This window comes from Priapulus caudatus, unplaced genomic scaffold, assembly GCF_000485595.1.
Source record: "Priapulus caudatus unplaced genomic scaffold, Priapulus_caudatus-5.0.1 Scaffold210, whole genome shotgun sequence".
Taxonomy (NCBI): Eukaryota; Metazoa; Priapulida; class Priapulimorpha; order Priapulimorphida; family Priapulidae; genus Priapulus; species Priapulus caudatus.
In genome coordinates this window covers 3,727-11,845 of record NW_014577271.1, presented here as the reverse complement: position 1 = coordinate 11,845, position 8,119 = coordinate 3,727, and positions in this window count along the sequence as shown.

Below are 8,119 nucleotides of genomic sequence, written 5' to 3'. Positions count from 1 at the left end.
ATAAATACATTACCGGAGTCACTTATTTGATTATATATATGTATATATATATATATCTATATTATATGAATAAATATGTGTGCGCGTGCGTGCGTGCGTGCGTGCGTGCGTGCGTGCCACACACACACACACCTCATCATCGTCCGCGAATGAAATTTACCGCTATGGTATAATTCGATACAACCCCGACGTTACTCTGAACAAATTCCGAGTTTATGCAAACTAAAACCACAAGTCAGATTTTTATAAATTAGTTGTAATTGATGCTGAACAAGCTTCCTGCCCATGCAGATTGCATGTAGGCCTAAATCATAAATTTTCTAGTTCAAAGTTTTATACATCTGTTGTAATTGATGCTGAACAATCTTCCTGCCCATGCAGATTGCATGTAAATCATTAATTTTCCAGTTCAAATCTTTATTAAATTAGTTGAAATTCATGTTACACAAAGACTTCCCTCTTGGTTTGTTTGTTAAATGCAATTTTCACATCAAAAATGTGAGTTGGGGCAAAATGGACCACGGGGGTCCATATTACCCCATGGGGGTGTGCCATCTTGCCCCATACGTGGGGCAGAATGGCCCTTTCAGACCAAATATTATATTGTAATTTTTACGGAAATCTGAAAAAGATAAGGGACCTCCACTCCTATTGTTGTAAACCTAATGCCAACATGAGGTAATCAAGTGGATATGGACACTCTAAATTGTAAGCATGTGTATGTGGGGGAGCTCCAAAGTTAAGGGGTCCGTTATGCCCCACCTTCCCCTAATTAGGCCTGCCATTGTTAATTAGCTTTAACAGTTCTTATGATTCTGGTGTAGCTATCGCACTGGTTGGCGCACTTCCCACATTACACAGCCCTCATGGACTCAAGAATGCTGAGATTTCCGGTTTTTGGGAAGTTAATGGCCTTGTTAAAGGTATTTAAAACATGTCATCCAAGGTCTCTGTGTTCCTAGCCATTCGTGTAATATATCTGCCCAGTTGGATCTAACAAACACATGTCCTTGGAACCGAGCCCGGGGAGAACATAGATCCGACAACTCACGTACAATAACGAACAGCCAGCCTAACAACGGATACAGCTCTCAAAGGGGGCGTAAAGCACCAAACCTACATGAAAGCGATAAAACGAATAATTAGCGAATAAGTGAACGGAATTAGTACCATAAAGCAAATAATTTGTAATGAAGCAAATATAGCGAATATTAAATAGAAACGCTGCACACGCAAAGTATTATGGAAGGGGCACCATAGAATGATTGAACGTATAGAGGGTTGTGCCGACAATCGCGCCGTACACCGCCTCTACGTAATGCCAGGAATGCTCAGCGAACCAACTGCTGACGGCAAAGTTCGTATGCGAGTTAAATATCAGAGTCGTGCAGACGCTGGCGAAATTGTTGGCGATTGTCACGGTCGAGTTCCCTCTCTTCTGTAGCATTGCGCGCACGACACCGTATCGCTGCACGCATACACACGCGCGCGCAATACAGACCGTGGTTGAGCATTGATTTCCTATTTAAACATTGATTCTAATTTTTAAATTTTTTATTATGCTATTCTAAAATAAGTGTAGCCCCGTTATAATGCGATGGTTGGGGTTCATAAAATGTCATCGCGAAAAAAGCGGGGTCGCACTAAATCGGGATTATATATACGTAGCTATATGAGAGCAAAAAAGGGGGTCCAGCGATTCATCGCGTTATATCCAAATTCGCGTTAAATCGGATAATACGTTATATAATGAATGAATAATGATTAATACGTTAATTAATTAATACGTTAATAATGAATAATGATAAACTGAGGCTCACTATGACGGCGAGCGGTCGTAAAATGTTGTGTAACGTAGCATAATGTTGTAATACACCGTTGATTATACTTTACACCGCGTATATAACATCAAAACTGTCACCGAACATCGAGAGATAATATCGGGAGTAGGCCCTACATGGGAGTACATGAAATAGAGACGCTCTACGGACGTTAAAGGGAATTATAAGAGGGTTATTAGACATGAATTAGAATATAAACCATGTACTGCTGATAATCTTATATCCACTCTACCTTATTTCACCTTGTCTTGCCCATATCTGCCTATACCAACTTTAAGAAATTGTCATGCATTACTACAAGATCATTACATTTTTTGTATACTATTGTATGCAGTAGCATACTATAGATATTTAGTCTCCAGTTCTCTGACGCCCATTTTCCAGCCAAATAGTTCCTCACTTTAACCATATTTTCGTCAAGAGAAACACGTCAGGATAATTACAAGCGTCATATATGTTTAACCGGTGCGCACGTTCTTCGAGTTTTTTGGGGGCAAATAGCACACAATTGAAGGGAAAAGCAGCTGGTATTAGACGCTATGCTGAACTTGGTGCACTATTCGTGGCGATAACAATAATACTTCGCGTTTCGTGATTAATGCGTTTCCAAAACCAGTTAGTAACGAAAAAAATGAGTAACGTGAATCACGTTTGCCATTTACTTCCATTCTATAATTGGAGATGCGTGTCCATGGCAAATATTTCAGCTAAAATATGAACTAGAATGACAGTTGTGAATGAAAGTATTATTAAACGCATAAATTGATTATGTAATGATGTAAGACAGCATCATGATAATAGTGGGATCGAGCGTCAGGGAATAAATAATTAAAAACACTAACAGGGAGAGGAAGCAGAGGGAGATTAACAGGTAGCTCGCGTTTTCATCACTGTAATTGCCGGATTTGGGTGTATTAGGCTGTGCTTGACGTAGATGCCAAAATTTACTTAAATTTGACTTTGCTGATTGGTTGCTGCATGTTTACAGCGAAGTCTACTGTTAATTGTAGCAAATGAGGTCATTGTATAACAGAAAAATCTCGGCCCTAAATTAAATAATGCTGGATGCATTGGTGACTGTTTCACAAAGGTAACCAAGCAGAAAGCAGTGGTGAATAATTAAACTGGATGCTTGAAATGGATGACTTGAAAGGATAAATACACGTCCGCGTACGCGAGTGCTTGTTTGTGTGTGCGTGCGCATGTTTTGTGATACAGTATATGGATTACGAAGATAATGTGAAATCAGTAACAAATCAGAATCACTAAAAATCACAAAATTATGATATAAATGTCGATTGAATAAAATAATACGGTGCGAAAAAATCTCAAAATCGTTAAATTACATTATCTAAGGGACAACAATAGTGCGACACAAAATTAGAAATGTTCACATAACCCGTTATTAAGCATAATGAGTAATAAGTTATAATAATACGTTATAAATAAGTTATAAGTAATAAGTTATAATAAGCATGCAAACCCTAAAACTGATGCGATAGATTGTCTTGATTGGCCTCCTCTTTTCTCCGCTTTCTTCATTATAAACTTATAACTTTCTATAAAAAAATTTATCATGGTGAGACGAAAATTGGCATTCCCTCTTGCTTAATGAAGCCTGTTCGTTGCACTCGATCATCTTAGCGTGATCACTGTTTTCGGCACGTGCAATCTTCTAAGGATCTTTTTAAGTTTAGCTTTTTTGTCTCTGTGATTCCGTATTGGAATTCCCAGCCTTCATCTTTGGTAAATTAAAAATTTGCAACATTTTCCACTGCGATCCGCAGTGCGGATCTATCGATTTGATCCACTTCGCTCTCTGTCTTCGTTATAGTCCCCATGACTTTTGAAGACTAACATTTATGAGGTTATGAGGAGTCTGTCTCTTTGTCTACGCACAATGCGCTTATATCGCTATATCCATCGTTTTACGAATACAATAACGACGTAATCGGTAGATGGCGCGCTAGCCATAATGTCATGAAGCCATGGTTGCCATGGAGGCGTAGTGTGTTCACTACAGTCATTGTGCGCTACTGCGAAGCACACATGGACTCGTAACGGATATCGTACTGGGAAAAAAAGGCCCAGCGCAAAATGGGAAATTTACTTGGGAAATGTTGCAGAAAAGAATACGCAGCAGAAGATAGTAAAAGGTAGGATAACTATATGATGTTAATTTTAGGATTAAAAGTAGCTTTGTAACTAAATTAATATGTTTATGCGCGTGCAAACCAGACCGATCTCTGTGTGAAATAAATCGTAAAGCGCAGTTTGTGCTTAATACAGTAGCTATATTATTATTTTAATAATTGTGTTGCTGCAATGAACGAAAAGTTCCTGGATGTATGCGACATTTAAGTGTTCTTATGAAATCTAAACGCTTTGGTCGCAGAAAAAGAGTAACTGTAATTTTTTTTAGCTATCATCTACGAATGGAACTGCCTAAACCTGACAATCTAGCACAAAACGCCAATAAAGCGCGGGTGTTTCGTAATTATTTATCAATCGTATTAATTGATGAGAAATTACTTAATAAGTAGTTTTACATAATAAACACAATTAATCCTACATATAAAAGCTCAAACGTTAATTTCGTGGCTATAATAAATATAACAACGAAAAATGTCCACGGAAATCAATTATAAGAACACGACATGCAACGAAACAGATAAATCGGTGGATTTAGAAGTGGCTCGCCTTTAGTGTTATGTATTAATTCATATTATTTCTATCGCTTCTAATGACTACTGTTTTTTAATTCTTGGATCGGCAGCGATTTCTACCTTCCGGCCTTGCGTCAGTGGGAAAACGTAGTCGTTGGAAACGCGCCCGCACGGCTCACGAATGCCCGCGCTACCAGTAACTGTTCTTTGATCCACGACCAAAGGTGCGAATTACACTGCGTTACTATTAGTAATGGTCGCGTTACATCATATAGGTTCATATTCGTGCGATAATTTTACATGGGTAATACTGAGTGTAAAACGGTCAGATAAGCTTTAGAATAGTGATAATAATTACAATATTGCGCCCAGCACGAGTGTATGTATACCCGTGGTTACCGCGGTTATATATGGTTTCTATAACGCGTCGTTCGTCTACACTGTAAACACGTAGTAGTGCGCGTGTTTAGTGAATGAATGCGGCTGCTCGTAACAGGGCCCTACTCGCCACTCGGTCGCGCAGCGCTATCCTCGAAGAGCGCAGGGAGCGAGCGGCGAACACCCCACAGAGGGCAGCACATGCGGCGAGGTTGCGCGCCATAGTGGGGGCCGAAGAGAAGAGGAGGATGGATGCGGCGGCGCTGCTGCACGCTCGGTAAGGGCCAGTGATAATCTAGCACGACTACGCGCGATCCGTCGCTACGGTTAGAGCGGGAGACGACGGAGAGTTACACACGTGTGTGAGTGCTAACACAACGATTCGTTGCAGGGCGACGTCAGCCGCCGACGCTCGCAGCCGCATCCTGCAGAAGCGCGTCGAGACGGTGGCCAGAGCTCCCCAGAGGGCAGCACAGGCGGTGAGGAAGATTGCCGTTGTCGCAGCCGTGGAGAAGAGGCAGAGAGCGGCGCGCGACCGGTGAGTGGCGGCACACTAGATCTAGAAGTGACGGGAACCGCGTTTCACAACATCAACGAGGCGTTTAGTGGTGGGGTTGCCCTCCTTAATTACACCTTCCCAAAAAGGTGCCTGTGTGCCCTTCTATGAATTCCAAGTAGGGTATATACCCCTTTTTCCCCCACGTAAAAATTTATATTGAAAAGAAAGGTGATTTACCGTTCCTTTGAATAAGTGTTTGTTCAGGCGACCAACTTGAATGGACCTATAAAATTTCATTTGACCGGCCGCTGTCTCGTTCTATTGCAAGACAGCAATAGCGGTGAGCGTGTAGCAGACGGCGCAACTGATGGCAGTCTTTTTCTTGCAGGGTCGAGGCGGCCGAGGAGAGGCGTCGCGCCATCGCCGGCGAGCGCCGCGCCCGCTACCAGCTGCTAGAGAGCAGACACCGAGAAGCTGTGCAGAGGCGGGCGGAGGTCGTCGCCGCCGCTGCCGCCGTTGCCGCTGCCGCCGCTGCTGATGTTGTCGCTAATGCTGTCGCTAATGCTGTCGCTAATGCTGTCGCTAATGCTGTCGCTAATGCTGTCGCTAATGCTTTCGCTAATGCTGTCGCTAATGCTGTCGCTAATGCTGTCGCTAATGCTGTCGCTAATGCTGTCGCTAATGGTGCGGTTGATGCTGCCGCCGCTGCCGCCGCTGCCGCCGCTGCCGCCGCTGCCGCCGCTGCCGCCGCTGCCGCGGATGCTGCCAACGACAATGTTACCGCGACTGCCGTTGCTGATGTCACCGACACTGATACCGCCGCTATCGCTGACGCCACTCGTGCCGCTGCTGCCGCTGACGTTGTCGCTGATGCTGTCGCTGATGTTGTCACCGCCGCTGCCGTCGCGGCTGCCAACGACGCTGTTACCACCGCTTCCGCTGATGCTGCCGCTGCAGCTAACGCTGACGCCACTACTGGTTCCGCCACTGCCGGCGATGCTACCGCTACTGCTGACGCTGACGCCACTATAGATTCTGCCACTGCCGGCGACGCTGCCGCTGCCGCAGTCGCTGTCGTCGCTGCTGGCGCTGCAAACGATTTTGTTACCGCCACTGCTGCTGCTGCTGCTACCGCCGCTGCAGTTAATGCTGCCGCTGACGTTGTCGCTGATTCTGTCGCTAATGCCGCCACCGCCACTGCCGCGGCCGCTGCCGCTGCCGCGGCCGCTGCCGCTGACGCGGTTACCGCCACTGCCGCTGCTGTCACTGCCGCTGCAGCTGATGTTGAAGCTGACACTGACACCGCCATTGCCATAGACGTTGACACCACTACTGCTACTGTCGCAATCTTTGACGCCACTCCTGCTGCCGCTGACGCCAATACTGGTTCCACCGCTGCCGGCGACGCTGCCGCTGGCGCTAACTCTGATGCCACTACTGGTTCCGCCACTGCCGACGACGCTACCGCTGTCGCTGCCGCTGCTGCCACCGCCGTTGCTGCTGCTAACGACGCTGTGAGCGCCACTGCCGCTGACGTTGTCGCTGATTCTGTTGCTGATGCTGCCACCGCTACTGCCGCAGCCGCTAACGCTGTTACCGCCACTGCCGCTGCTGCCACCGCCGCTGCTGCTACCGCCGCTGCTGCCACTGCCGCTGCTGCCACCGCCGCTGCTGCTACCGCCGCTGCTGCCACCGCCGCTGCAGCTGATGCTACCGCCGACACTGATACCGCCATTGTCACAGACGCTGTTGTCGCTTCTGCTACTGTCGCTATCTTTGACGCCACTCCTGCTGCCGCTGACGCCAATACTGGTTCCGCCGCTGCCGGCGACGCTGCCGCTGCTAACGACGATGTAACCGCCACTGCCGCTGCTGCCACCGCCGTTGCAGCTGATGTTGAAGCTGACACTGACACCGCCTTTGACATGAACGCTGTCGCCGCTACTGCTACTGTCGCTATCGTTGGCGTCACTCCTGCTGCCGCTCACGCCAATACTGGTTCCGCCACTGCCGCTGCTTCTACCGCCGTTGCAGCTGATGCTACCGCCGACACTGACACCGCCATTGCCACAGACGCTGTCGCCGCTGCTGCTACTGTCGCTATCGTTGACGCCGCTCCTGCTGTCTTTAGCGCTGACGCTGACGCCACTCCTTCTGCCGCTGGCGCTAACTCTGACGCCACTACTGGTTCTGCCACTGCCGACAACGCTACCGCTACCGTTGTCGCTGCTGCCACCGCCGTTGCAGCTGCTAACGACGCTGTGAGCGCCACTGCCGCTGACGTTGTCGCTGATTCTGTTGCTGATGCTGCCACCACTACTGCCGCGGCCGCTGACGCTGTTACTGCCACTGCCGCTGCTGCCACCGCCGCTGTAGCTGCTAACGACGCTGTGAGCGCCACTGCCGCTGACGTTGTCGCTGATTCTGTTGCTGATGCTGCCACCACTACTGCCGCGGCCGCTGACGCTGTTACCGCCACTGCCGCTGCTGCCACCGCCGCTGTAGCTGCTAACGACGCTGTGAGCGCCACTGCCGCTGACGTTGTCGCTGATTCTGTTGCTGATGCTGCCACCGCTACTGCCGCGGCCGCTGACGCTGTTACCGCCACTGCCGCTGCTGCCACCGCCGCTGTAGCTGATGCTACGGCCAGCACTGATACCGCCATTGTCACAAACGCGTCGTCGCTTCTGCTACTGTCGCTATCGTTGACGCCGCTCCTGCTGTCTTTAGCGCTG